This window comes from Elgaria multicarinata, chromosome 4 (assembly GCF_023053635.1).
Source record: "Elgaria multicarinata webbii isolate HBS135686 ecotype San Diego chromosome 4, rElgMul1.1.pri, whole genome shotgun sequence".
NCBI lineage: Eukaryota > Metazoa > Chordata > Lepidosauria > Squamata > Anguidae > Elgaria > Elgaria multicarinata.
The window spans coordinates 25,988,656-26,001,999 of NC_086174.1; the positions used below are offsets into that span (position 1 = coordinate 25,988,656).

Here is a 13,344-nt window from a genome sequence, read left to right on the forward strand (position 1 = left end):
AAAACGTGTTGTACTGTAGAGACTTTAGCCTGTTCCTCAACCTTCAGCATGCAGTAATAGCCTTAATCATGGGGGCATTCAAACTACCTGCTATGGTCAGTACATAACCACCCCACTTACCTTGATACTCCTTTTTAACTTTCTCTTTAAAGGATCCCAATCATGAACACAGTCAGTATATGGCTGCCCACTCTGTGGATTTTTTTCCTTTCTGTTCCCACTTCTGGCCATCACCCTTTTACTTTCCTACCGGTTCTATGATTCTCTGACCCTTCTTGGTCCCACAGCAACCAGCTTAGCACTCTGTGCTCCTTTTTATTCACCCTTTTTCTTTAACAGTGCCAACATATAACTCAGTACCTTACCTCAGGTACTTAAAGAATCCAATCCAGTGTGAAACAAAATAACTTTTATTTAACAAGAAGTTCATGTATTTTATCAGGCTTGTGGTTTCATTTGTTTCAGTACTTGGTTGTTACAATAAATATGTCATGAATCCTTGCCTATTCTACCCTCCAAAGTTAAATCTAACTCCATCATCTCCCTCTTATTCCCAAAACAAAATGCAGACCTCTTCAGCAGACTAACCCTGACCCTCTCTCACTCCCAAACTGTCTACTAATTGATTTTAACTGCCATTCCCCTTCACACACTTAAATCCAACAGCCAATCAAGCATTCACTTCAACATTCCATTCACTCACTCCCCATCCCAACAGAATTAACCACTTACCAGACTTACCATGCAAAGTCCAAACAGCATTTACATCACAGATAAATAGTATAACACAGTGAAACATCACAATAACATATAACAAATTCTATCATGTACTTGTAGCCAAGCACAAGTGAAGAGACGGGGCTTTGGGGAGGGATCTTGCTCAAGGCCCTATGTGGTGAATGAGCCTACCTGGTGAGTCAAGTTTGGGCTGGGGGCCAGAGGTTCCCTATCCCTGGTTTTCACCTAGAAATCAAGAGATACAGAAGAAGCAGGCCCAGACCAACCAAAGTTGCCACCTCAAGCGAGCCACCGCAGCTCCTGGCTCCCCCCGCCCACACCACGGCAGGGCCTCCCGGCTCGCAGCTCCTCGCTCTTGCGAGGCAGTGTCTCCTCCTCCCTTCATTGACCAGCTGAGACGCTCTGCCAAACTAGGCAGAAGATGGGAGCTGCCAGCCAGTTGAGGGAGAAAGAGCCTTCGCTGCCGGGCAGCTGCATCCTGTTGGCTGGCTGGCCAAGCAAGCAGACAGCTAGGGAGGGAGGCAGAGAGAGAGACTGTTCAGCCAAACAGCGGCAGGCCGTTTGGGTAGGGAGGGTGGAAAAATTAGCTTTTTCCAGCCTGCGCCACCTGCTTCCTCCTGCTTAATTTAAGGCCGGCCCTGAGGAGAAGAGACATTGAAATACAGGGCAAGAAGTGTTTTATAGACATGGGGGAGTCATAAAATTTAGAAAAATGGACAGTTCAGGGAAATCCTTTGTCATTAAAAAAAAGTTTACTGCAGCTGTTTAATCCTTGTTTTCTACTAGTACCGTATTTCTTCGATTGTAAGAAGCCATCGATTGTAAGACGCACAGTAATTTCAGTACCACCAACAGAAAAAGGCCAGAATCATTCCACAAAAATTTAAAACTTCAGCAGTTTCAAAACCAGCAACACTAAAAGTCTTAGGAAAAGGCAACCTGAAACAGATACATTTAAAGGCCTGCACCCGAAGGCGGGCACTGAAGAGACCCTGTTTCTTGTGCCCACCAAACTTACTAATCAGGGCTCCAAGGCGTATTTTAAAGTCTAGGGTTTTGCATGGATTTAGCCAGTTTTTCAGATAATTTTTAGAACCCTAAACAGTTTGGAGCCAGGTTAAGACCAGTACTTTTAATTTGGCATGGAAACACACAGGTAACAAGTGCAACTTGCACAAGATGGATGTCAATGTTCTGATACTGTCTCCCACAAACATACAAGTGCTGCACTTTGCACCAATTCAAGATTTCAAACAGTTTTCAAAGGCAGCCTACATAGAATGCATTGCAGTAGACCAGTCACAATGTCATCCATGCATGAAAAATCAAAGCTAGATCCAATATCTCTAGATAGGGTCATAACCAGCATGCCATACCAAGTTGATAAAAGGCATTCATTCCTAGCCTTACACGGCTCGGGACCACAATACATAACAGAATGCCTCTCCCAACATGAGCCTATCCATACATTATGTTCAACATCTAAGGTCCTCCTCTAGGTGCCTACTCTGAGGGAGACTTGGAAGACAGCAACAAAGGCAAGAGCCTTCTCGGTGGTGCCCCCACCCCAATTATGGAATGATCTCCCCGACAAGGCCTGCTTGATGCCAACATTGTTATCTTTTCAGCACCAGGTCAAGACTCTTCTCTTTTCCCAGGCATTTAGCAGCATGCAATGAGTTTTAATTGATCCTGGATTTTGTTTTAGGTTTTGCTAATAGCACAAAGTTGTTTTTAGATGTATGTTGCCTGTGTACACTGTCTGTTACATTTTTTTTGTGGTTTTGAATTCTGTATATTGTTTTTAATGTTTTAATCTTTTGTAAACTGCCCAGAGAGCTTCGACTATGAGGCAGTATAGAAATGCAAATCATCATCATCAACGCAACCTGCATCTCCAGAGATAGCACAGAGTCCAGAAGAACAACCAAGATGTAAACTTGGTCCTTCAGGAAAAGTGCACCCATCCAAGATCAAAAATACATCTGGTTGGCCAGCTTCTCAACCTACAGTACCTGGTTCTTATCAGGATTAAGTTTCAGTGTGTCTGCTTTCATCCATTGCAAAACTGCCTCTTGATACTTCAAGAGTTCCACAACCTCCCTGGGATTTGCAGGTGGAAAACGGAGGTAGAACTGTGTGTCATGATCTCCCTGGAGATTTCACGTAGATGCTAAAAGGATGGATTAACTACTGAAAAATCAACTTAATCTAGGACAGTTCTGTTAATATGCAAGTCCTCACAGTCTTTGTTACTCAGAGAAAGGTAGCAGAGCAACATAAGCATCCAGGAAAAGTTATCAGAGCCTACTGAACTACAGTGGAAATTACAGAGTTCCTGAAACAAAAGAGGGACAGATCTGGAAAGTAAACCCTTTGTCAGGAAATTCTGGAGCTCTGTCAGAAAGAAAATACAGGAACATGGCAGGAGCACACCTGTTTTACCCAATGGACTGGAATCAAGAAAGGACTCTGAAGCATACAAGATTGGTGCCTACCCTCTTCCATCATTAGGTTATGTAAAACAGCATGGACAAGAAGCACAAATTCCACATTCCATTTGTGTTCTTTCTTCAGATGCCATAAATAGAAATCTATTTCTCAATTACTCTTTTTGGTGGAGTTTCTACATGTAAAATGTTTATCTTTTGATTGGTTTTAAATTGTCTTGGCTGTGAGGCCTTTCTGCAACCAAAGGTTGCCCAGCTCAAACCATGCTTCAGAGAGAAAAAGGAAGGGGGAGGGGGCAAAATCCCAACTTACTGGATACAAGTTTACCCAGCTAGACACTATGAGTATCTTGACCTTTGCCCTGGAGTATATTATAAGGGGGACATAACAGGTGGTTCCCCTCATACTTCTACTGGTAGCAAGCAGAGACAAGGTAGTAGGGTTTGGGTGGACTTTTTATTATTATTTCTATTGCAAAAAGGACTGAATGAAGGGAAAAAACCCTAATAATTACAAACCACAATGTGTCTGGAACGTCACTTACTTTTCAAAATATAATGCATTTCAAATAGAGCAAATGTGGGACCTGTAACAAAAACTTTCATTGTGGAGCTAAGGGTCTCAGCCAGTCTCTTCCAGGATATTCCATTCCTTCCCACACCCAGCATTCTTTGCCCACTGAATACACTCCACCCTCAATGGACTACTTTTGGGGTATCTCCCCACTTATTTTTTTAAAGCCCTGGGTTGCTGTGATTGAAGTGGGAGCAAGTGGCTGTGTAGATTCTTGCTGCCTGATCACTCAAGCTACTATTATGATCCCCTTACTATAAAACAGTAGCTTTTTTAATAGTGTGTACTAGTGAGAGAGACAGACACAAATATGAAACGGAAACATTTAAGCTTATTCCGTTATGAAAGCCTGGCATCTCAAGATCTCAGGTATCAACTTTACAATTCTCCAATTTTTAATGTAGTGTTAAAATGGGTTTACAATTTCTAATTCTAATAAAAGTGTCAAGTGAATACTACAAATATTAAAGTTCTCTTTTCCTAGCCACCACACATCAAACGACCTGTGCAAAACTTATAAGAACTCAAGATATATGCCAATTTGCCAACTCTTTAGGTCAGAGTTCATGTACATAGCCTCAAATCCAAACGGAATTACCAGTGGCCAATCTGTACAGAGCTTAACTGCCCAAGAATCTGTGGTATTTTGCAGCCTTGCTTTAGAAGTTGTGCAATTTGTTGCAGCAACAAGCTGCAAAAAATTGCAGGTGCCCACCAATTCTGGCCTTGGTAGCCAAGCAAGATTTGTGATCACCACTGACCCTGACCCTCCTCTCAACAAGGGAAAAGGTTGGAATCTATTATCTGATGTCATGCTGAGCTTTAGAGCCATACAGTCTCACTGCTTTCAAGTGCTTCCAAAACCCAGCATGAGATCAGAGATGAATCCTCATCAGTCTCTCACTTTGTGCCTAGGCACATGTTCGTCAGATTATGGTTGCCACTTTAGAGTAAATTTGTGGATCCTTGACTAATTATTTGTTTACAACATAAGCTGTTCCAGATCCATGTGTTAGTGAAGAGACACGATGTACATTCAAATGAAAGTCCCTTCATGCATTCATACACCTCTGTGACTGCTTACACTACAAATGTAATTTGCACTTTTAAGCTAAATTATAAGCCATTCAAAAAACTTCTTTAAATATATAGCAGCATCCAGAGATCTACCTGCACCAAAGATTTCCCACTTGAAAGGACACAAACCTTCTGGACACATTATTTTGTTCTGCCTACTAAAGCAAAGGGAAGAGCTCTTGGTTATCTGGCAACACCATGTTCACATGAGAGCTAATACATGCACAAATGGCCTCTGGATAGAGAGGGAATCAGGCCTAAAAACTACTTTAAAATGTTCAAACCATCACAGGTGCTTGAGAAAATTTCAAAATCAGTACTACAAGTTCATTGCGCAAAAAGGCATGAGCTACATATAAAAATATTCGCTTGGGTGTTTTTTAATTGTTATTATGTGTAAAACTGTTTAAACATTTTATTTTTTTCAAGCCATTTTGGATAGACCACAACCAACTTAAGTTCTGATACTTATGTCTGCAACACATCTGTAGCTATACTTCACTGTAAGGGATTTCTAAAAAACATATTTATAAATGAAATCAGTTTCAAACATGTTAATATGATGAGGTTGTGGGTAACAGGAGTTATGTAACAACAGAAGATAGGTTACTATGAGGTTGAGGAAGATACCCGACAATACTAGTCACTAAAGAATATTGATTTCATAACAAAACTGGTGTCAAAACCCAATTAGCATCTGAAACACTTGGGGCAAGATCATTTATACCGTAGCAGTGGAACTGTGTAAGCTAGTATGTTGGGTTGGATGCAGCTTTTATTGTTGTGCTTTTAGTTGTGTTTTAATCTATTTGTTATTGTTTTAATCAAATTTTATTTGTCATTTTAAACTGCCTTAAGCACCATTTTTCTTGGTAAAAAGGCAGGGTACAAATCAAACCAATCAATAAAGTAGGGCTATATTTACAGCTCCTGTAGAAATCATACAAAAGATCCAAAAGTAGTGGAGGTGGTGGTGAAATGCTCTACTTGCAAACAATAGGGTGAGATTTTACCCTCCAAGCTTCTCATCCATAGGTTAGTTTTTATAGCTCTGGAGAATGCTCAGAGCTTCTGCCCATTCAGAAAAAAATGAGCATAACTGAGAAGTTCTGTATCATGAAATACAGGCTGAAACATTGACTAGGCAGAAGCACAACACCAAGGATCCAGAAGAAGATCTGGACAACATGCAAAGTGGTTTAAAGAATAGATTGGTTAAATTTTCTGTAGCTAGTAATGAAATAAACTGCTACTCTTTTGTCAGAAATATCCCAAACCAACTTGTGTATCAACAAGCTTAATACAGATATATATATTCCAAAATATATTTGAAAGTGTAGTCTACATTCTTAGCCTACAGATCCCTGCAACTCAGTTATTTTACTTTTTGTTTCCCAGTTTAAGATGTTTTATACAGCTTTTCCAAGTATTATTCAAAACAGCTCATGAAGTATGAATACAAATTCAGAGTTTGTTATTTCTGTCATGTCGTATTTCCAAGAAATGTTAAGTACATTGAAGCTGCCCAACATATACCAATAATGCCTGTATTCAAGCAAATTTAGAGTTACAAGTGATCCTTCCTACTATGTTCTGTAAGAAAGAGTCAGTTAGCCAAGCCTGAATTGAGTAGTCACTGAAGAAGCAACTAATAAAGGCGTGCTTTTTTGTTATTTGCTCAATCATATAAACATTTACATTATTTGAAAATGCTTCTCGATATGTAGCCTAATTCTTTCTGAATGAGAAGAAGGTCTCTTTTCGTCCTTCCAAATTAACTGTATGAATGTCTCTGCCATACATATTACTCTATGGCCATGGCTAGATGAGGGATCGTCGCCCTTGTCTACACACGGCGCACGACATCGTGGCCACAATTTTAGATATATGTTTTTTAAAGGAAAAGGAGCGCACAAGTGCCTGAACGAACTGGTGAGGTTTTTTTTTTTTTTTAAAAAAAAAAAACCACCTCCCCCTCCCCCCACCCCAATGGGCACAGAGCTCCTGAGGAGCTCCGTGCCCGGCTCCTCACGTTCACTCACAAGGAGCCACAACATACCAGCGAAGGCGGGCCACAAGTTCCACGGTCTTGGGATCATCCCGAGACGGCAGAAAAAGCAGGGGGAAAGGGCCTGCCTATATCCCAGGACAAGAGAGGGTTCATCCCTCCCTGCTCCCGGGGCTTTCCATGTTATGTTGACACAAAGGAATGATCCTGGGGCAATCTATGGGATATCGCCTGGTCTAGCCATGGCCTATGTTCGCCTCTAATCTCCAACTATTACTGACAACTTGCTATCTGGTGGCTGCTTGTAAAACATTATGCAATGACTGCAACTACATGGAAAAGCTGGCTTTGCACAGCATCTGGCCAAGCAGCAAAAGAGATCTAACACTTAAAAACATAGGATGACAGAATCACCAAAAGCACTCAATTCACCTGGATAAGCTCTATGCAACTACAGACATCATTATCTGCCATGACACTACAAATGATCACCTAAAAATCACCCCCAAAGGGTGGCTCCAGTCCCAAATTACTTGATATACTTTAAATCAACTTTGTAGTCCAGGCAAATGTGTACTTACTGGTCCACTAAAGACTTCTACTGGTACATCTGTTTAGAATCATCTTGTGTCATGACAAACAGCCATTATATAACTTGCATCCCTAGAGACTCACCAAAGCCTAAACCTCTTTCTGTTATTTATAAGCTACCAAAGTACACTGTTTTACAGATTAAAATAACCAAGACACAGGTCTCTACACCAAGGAGCTTGCAATCTCAATTTTAACAATGAGAAAAAGATTACTGGAGAGACCAGAGAAACAAGGGATTAATGTTTCAATGGATCATTTACTTTCACTAGCTTTCAGTGGTTAGAGCTAATCGAAACTGAAATAAAACCCTTCCTAGCCTTTAAGGCCTGGTAAATTTACATTACTTTTTAAATTTACAAATAAAGCATAACACTTATTAAAAACAGAACTAAAAATAGTTTCACCCTTAACACTAAATAAGGGGAAAAGGGGAAGGGAGAACATAAGCTAAGTCCTTCAAAGTTCCACAGTACTTTGGAAGGACTTAGTATCCACATGCCCATGGCACCCTTGTTTATTATTTAATTAAAGTAATATTTAGTAAACACACACACAAACAAGAATTAACAAGAGGGCTAAATATCTCTACAGTAGAGTCTAAGCCATTCAGGATTTCATAGTTAATTTACTTAGTTATTTGTTACATTTATATACCGCCCCATAGCTGAAGCTCTCTGGGCGGTTTACAAAAATTAAAAACAGTAAACATTAAACCAGCATTGACTTGTGAACAGCAAGAAGGCAATGATTCTTCTGTATGGCCTCCGGGCATTTAAATGTTTTGTCGGTCACTTTATAAATCCAAGGTTTTATTTTGTTCATAAAAATTGCCCAACTTGAAAAGTTAAATAGTGGTAGTCTTAATCAACCATGAAGTTTGTTGCTGCACGTACACAAATCCCAAGCAACCCCCACACACTCTGTTATAAACATTCGACCCACATGATTGACTTGTAGCAACTCTCAACTCTGTATTTCCACTGATCATATACCCATATTCTCTTTGGCCCCATTCAAATAATCATGGGGAAGGAGGTTAAAGTACCAATGAAGTGGGGAGGTGTAGGAAAACCATGACCCCTGCCCATCACACAACCATTACCCTGCTGCAAAGCAAGCCACAGCAGCCACCCCAGCAATCCTATGTGCTGCATGACCATAAAAATCCATGCCAGCAAGAGCATCACTGGACGTGGCAGTTGCTGTTACTGGCAGTCTCTATAGTTGTCACCATTTAAAAAGAAAATTGTCAGAATGAGGCTATAAAACCAAAGTTCCTGCCACATGACATGGTAACCACTGTGGATTGCGGTTTTGAGTGATCTACAGTGGGTTAGCATGTTGTCTGGGTTCCTTTCTCTCTGTCTGTTTTATTTTTATTTATTTATTGCATTTTTATGCCGCCCAATAGCCAAAGCTATGATATAGGCCTTCCCCTTTCTAGGTAGTTAGTATCTTTAAAAGTTCTCATCCTGTAGGCATCTCTTCTTCTTTGACTTTACAAACTAAAACTAAAATGCAGAGAAAAGTGCTTGCTTACTGACATGGCCACAACATTACTGTAGTGTGCACTGCTGATCAGTACCTACTACAACTATTACAATTTGCATGATATTGTCAGAAACCGTAAGGACTAGAAATTACCCCCACAAAAACTGCAACCGTAAGCTCTAGAAATAGCAATTACATTAATCTAAAATTATGTTCTCATGGTTTTACACAGAAGATTCTAGCTACCCCACTCCCAGTCACCTGACAGTGCTTGTGGTGTAGCAACTGTCCCAAGGCAATTAGACAAGTGTCAGCACCTTGTCCTCGCTTCCTCTGCACCACTCTATCTTGTTCTGTGGGGCAACTCTTTAAAGTTGGAGGTACCCAGAATACTTCTGCAGTCCAATTTTTAAAAAAGAACTGTATTGAGTAGACTGCATGCAATGCTTTTCCCCATTCCTTTAAGGCCAGAAATCTAGAGTAGTAGTGACAGAAAACTAAGAAAGAGGGAGCAAACAGATGGCAGCAAGGGGAAGGATTAGTCAGACTTGGCAAATAACTTTGCCTAAGCCCATTACCCTTACCCAATTTCAGTTGATGAAAGGTTATTAGAATAGTAGCAGCAGATACACCAGCAATGTAACTTCCAAGGATCTTTTTCCTGCAGCCCACAACCACACACACAGGTTACACAAGAGATTGCCATACTGTCCTCCATTAAGAGCAAGGGTGAGAAACCACAATTTGTGCAAAATTGCTAGAGTCAATCTTGACTTCCCAAGTCCAAGCCAATATCCTCATCACTGAACTATATTGGTTCTAGTCATCACCTCCACCACATTTTTAATGTGTGAAAATATTAAAGCAAAGCTGCTTTAAGCAAACTCAAAACTAATCTTCACCTCTGTAGCAAGATATCCAACCTTTCTCTAGTATTCCTGTTACCTAAGAGAAGAAAGAAAACATAGAATCTCTCCAAATTTGAATTTAGATGTATGATATGTAACTGGAGCAGCTAACAAATATATTAGCAATCCTCCATTAATTAAATAGGGACCAACTTTTAACTTAACTTTTGGCTGATCAGAGGCTGTGCAAAGAACTCAATCTGGCACAGTGGAACATGCTGCTGCCTCACCTCTTCGGGGGAGGCAGTTGTTGCTTAGGCTCTTGTCTAATCAGTTCTCGTAACTTACAAAGCCACTTGCCCATGTATTGGACACTGAGTGGCAAGAGACTCTAGCCTTGACTCTAACAAGAGCCAGCAGAGTAGGGATCTGCAAGGAAATCCCCCTCAAGGAAATCTATGCCTCTGAGAGTTTCTAGATGGTCCTCAGTTGTCAGCCTAGAAGGAAAACTGATGTGCAGAATAAACAGCCTGGTTCGCACATACCCCTTACCTATGATATGGGTTGTTGAATTCTTGGTTGTTGAGCTGTGTGGACATGGCCATGCTAACAAACAAACAACAAAAACCAGGAAGAACACATGGTTTGTTGTTGGGTGGTTCTTCAAATCATGGGTTGTTGTTACATGTGCACCCAGAACCTTTGTTCATGGGTTGTTTCACTTCTCTACAGAAATGGCTGCAGCAATAGCAGTAAAAACAACAACCAGCCGCTCTACATGCAAGTGCTACAGCACCACAAAGGCATTTGGGATACAAGGAGGGAGCAGGTGAAGGAGGAGGGTAGAGCTACATTCTGTGTAGATACTATGGCAGTGGCTGTTTTGTCTCCACAGCAGTGCGGTTGCTCCTGATTGCTTAGAAGTGAGTTATTTGCCACAGGAAGTCAGTTGACTGTCATGCTACAAGGACACTCCATCCCCATTTAGAGGTCTTATGTATGGCCAGTCCTACCCACAGCAGGAGTATAAAAGGACCATGTCATGTGAGACAAGGGGGCCACCCACTGAGCAATATATTTTTACAAGCCACATGTGCTTGTGTCAGATTTCCCATGGCATGTCTGTAGTAAACTCCTTTGGTGATGGGATCCCACCACACACACACACACACACTGTTATCCAGAGAACTTGGCTAGAAATACATTCATACCATGAAAGTCTTCAGGAAAGCCAGTGTTTTGGCCTATTAGAGATTCACTGGTTTGTTCTGGTATGAATCTCCTTGGAATACTCCTCATGTACCGAATGAAAGTTCATTACTACATCTAGGACTTGAGCACAGATTCACAGATCATATTCCTGATCTAATATTTTAGCATGCAACTAATGTAACCCTGTAACAATGATGGCCCTATCCACTTTTGCTAAATATACTGGTATGCATGCACAATTGAAATTCCCTGGCCACAAAACAAAAAGCACACCATCTAAGGCATGTTACAGATTACGTTCCTATATTTTTACAAGGAATGTAATTTTACAATGATCCTGTGATGTAAGTCAAGATAACTCAATTGTCCAACTTTCCGTCCATCACAGTAGCTTTTCAATCCTGACCAACATCTAAGATTGTATCTTTCATTTAACCCATCTTTAAATGAGAAAATAGAATCTAATGTAAGCCTATAGAGATCCTTCATTTGAGATGACTTATATTTTTCACTTTCAATAAACTTAAATATTTAATGTGGAGGCTACCATCGTTTATATGTGAACCGCCCAAAGAGCTTCGGCTATTGGGCGGTATAGAAATGTAATAAATAAATAAATAAATAAAATATATACAAAAAGTGGCAGTAAACCAGCCAGCAAATTCAAAAGAAGAACCAGGCTTTGAACCCGAGTCAACCACCCATAGGTACAAGATGTCCCTACAGATACTTATAATTACCATATGCGACATCAACACCAAACTATAACTAATGCGAACTCACACATCAGCGCTATAGTAAAAAATTAGGTCTTTTCCGCAAAAAAAAAAAAAAAAAAAGTGTGGGGGGGGAGTTAACGTCCATAATGTACAGCAAGCAGGGGCGGGATACAAGAACTGCTCACTTCAGCTCATCTGAAAGGCTTGCAAAGTCCAAAGATTCAGGTGTTGGGAGATCGTACCAAAACCGCAAAGAGCACACGCGCACGCACACACACCACAACACACACACACCAGGCTGGAGGGGGGCGTCCCATTGAAAACGTGAAATTTTGGAAGGTGGCCGAGGCCCAAATAACGGGGCCCTAAAATAAATCGCCGAGGGGGGGGCGCAGAGGCCCTCCGTCAGCTCAGGCCTCTCTCCTCCCTCAGGGAACAACGAGAAGATCTTCTCCTAATCCACATCCCACCCTCTTCCCCATCGGAATCTCTTCCATGGGCCACCTCCACACACACACCCAGTCCCAAATTGAACATTTCACGCGAAGGCCCCGGAGAGCAGCCCCTCCTTCCGCTCCCACACAGCACAATCAGCCACGAGACCGGAGCCACGGCCGGCCGGCCCGTTCCCATCCCGCCATCCCATCTCCTCCTCCCCCCCAAGCCTTACAGCGCACATGCAAATCCAGCCATTCCTCCTCTTGCTCCGAACTACGCACTACGCAGAAGCCCCCACGGCTGACGCGCGTAACGCCAGCGCAGGCCCAAGTCCAGGCCCAAGCCATCCTCTCCCCCCTCCCACCCCACACCACCACCACCACCACCACCCACCCACCAACCCCGTGTCTCTCTTCAAGCGTTCGAGGCCTCCTGCCTGACGAGGCCTCGTCCTCACCATCCAAGCCCCCATCTCGTCTCTCCGCCCCTCGCTCTTTCTCTCAGGCGGAGCCGGCCGGGGCCTATACCTGGCGGCCGCAGACTCCTCGCTCGGTTTGAAGCCCCGTGCCCGCACGCGAAGGCGGCCTCCGTCTTCCCTCACTGAGGCGCCTGGGTCAGGCTCAAGCTCGAGCTGCCTCTCGTCTTCCTCCTCCTCCTCACGCAGTGGCCTCTCCCTTCACCGTCCTCTGCTCTCGCAGCCCGAGCGCAGCCAGCAGCACCGACATGTTGGGAGCCCCCGTCCCAGCGGCCGCTACTGGGCCCTTCCTCCTTCCCCGCCGCGCAACGTCAGAATGCACCGGGTGGGAGGAGGGGAAGAGCGCCCCCTCCCTACAAGTGCCTCAGAGGATTGAGTCCTGCCGGCACCCAAAAAAGAGGAAAAAAAGACCTTCTATTATTGGTCGCAATGACGGTCATTCAAAGCTCATCTAACTATGCACTTTCCTATTGGATCTCCCACCTGTCAGGTTCTCGTTTCCTAAATATCAATTGGCTCGTTTACTTGCCACTTACTTTCCAACTCATTTCCTCAAATGCCCGTTGAGTGCACGCCTCTATCTCAGCTTCGCAGCCATTGGTCGCTGCTGTTGTCAATTAAGCCTACCCTATCTACCGTCCTCACCTATGCGCAATTTAAAAAAAAACAATCATGGGCTCTGCAGTATGGCACGTCATTGGTCAAAGTAGATGCCAATTA

At 42.6% G+C, this 13,344-nt stretch overlaps 1 protein-coding gene across 3 annotated transcripts in view; it reads right to left on the reverse strand.

Annotated features, from left to right (window-relative positions):
• Nucleotides 1-12,982, reverse strand: part of PPM1B (protein phosphatase, Mg2+/Mn2+ dependent 1B) — a 52,266-nt gene extending 39,284 nt beyond the window's left edge. The window contains exon 1 of one of the 3 annotated variants that reach the window (XM_063123983.1): nucleotides 12,677-12,976. The gene's annotated coding sequence lies outside the window, so the exon portion shown is untranslated. Of the gene's footprint in view, nucleotides 1-12,676 lie in introns of all 3 variants that reach the window. The other 2 variants (XM_063123982.1, XM_063123980.1) reach the window with 2 other exon arrangements.
• Nucleotides 12,983-13,344: the final 362 nt, after the last annotated feature.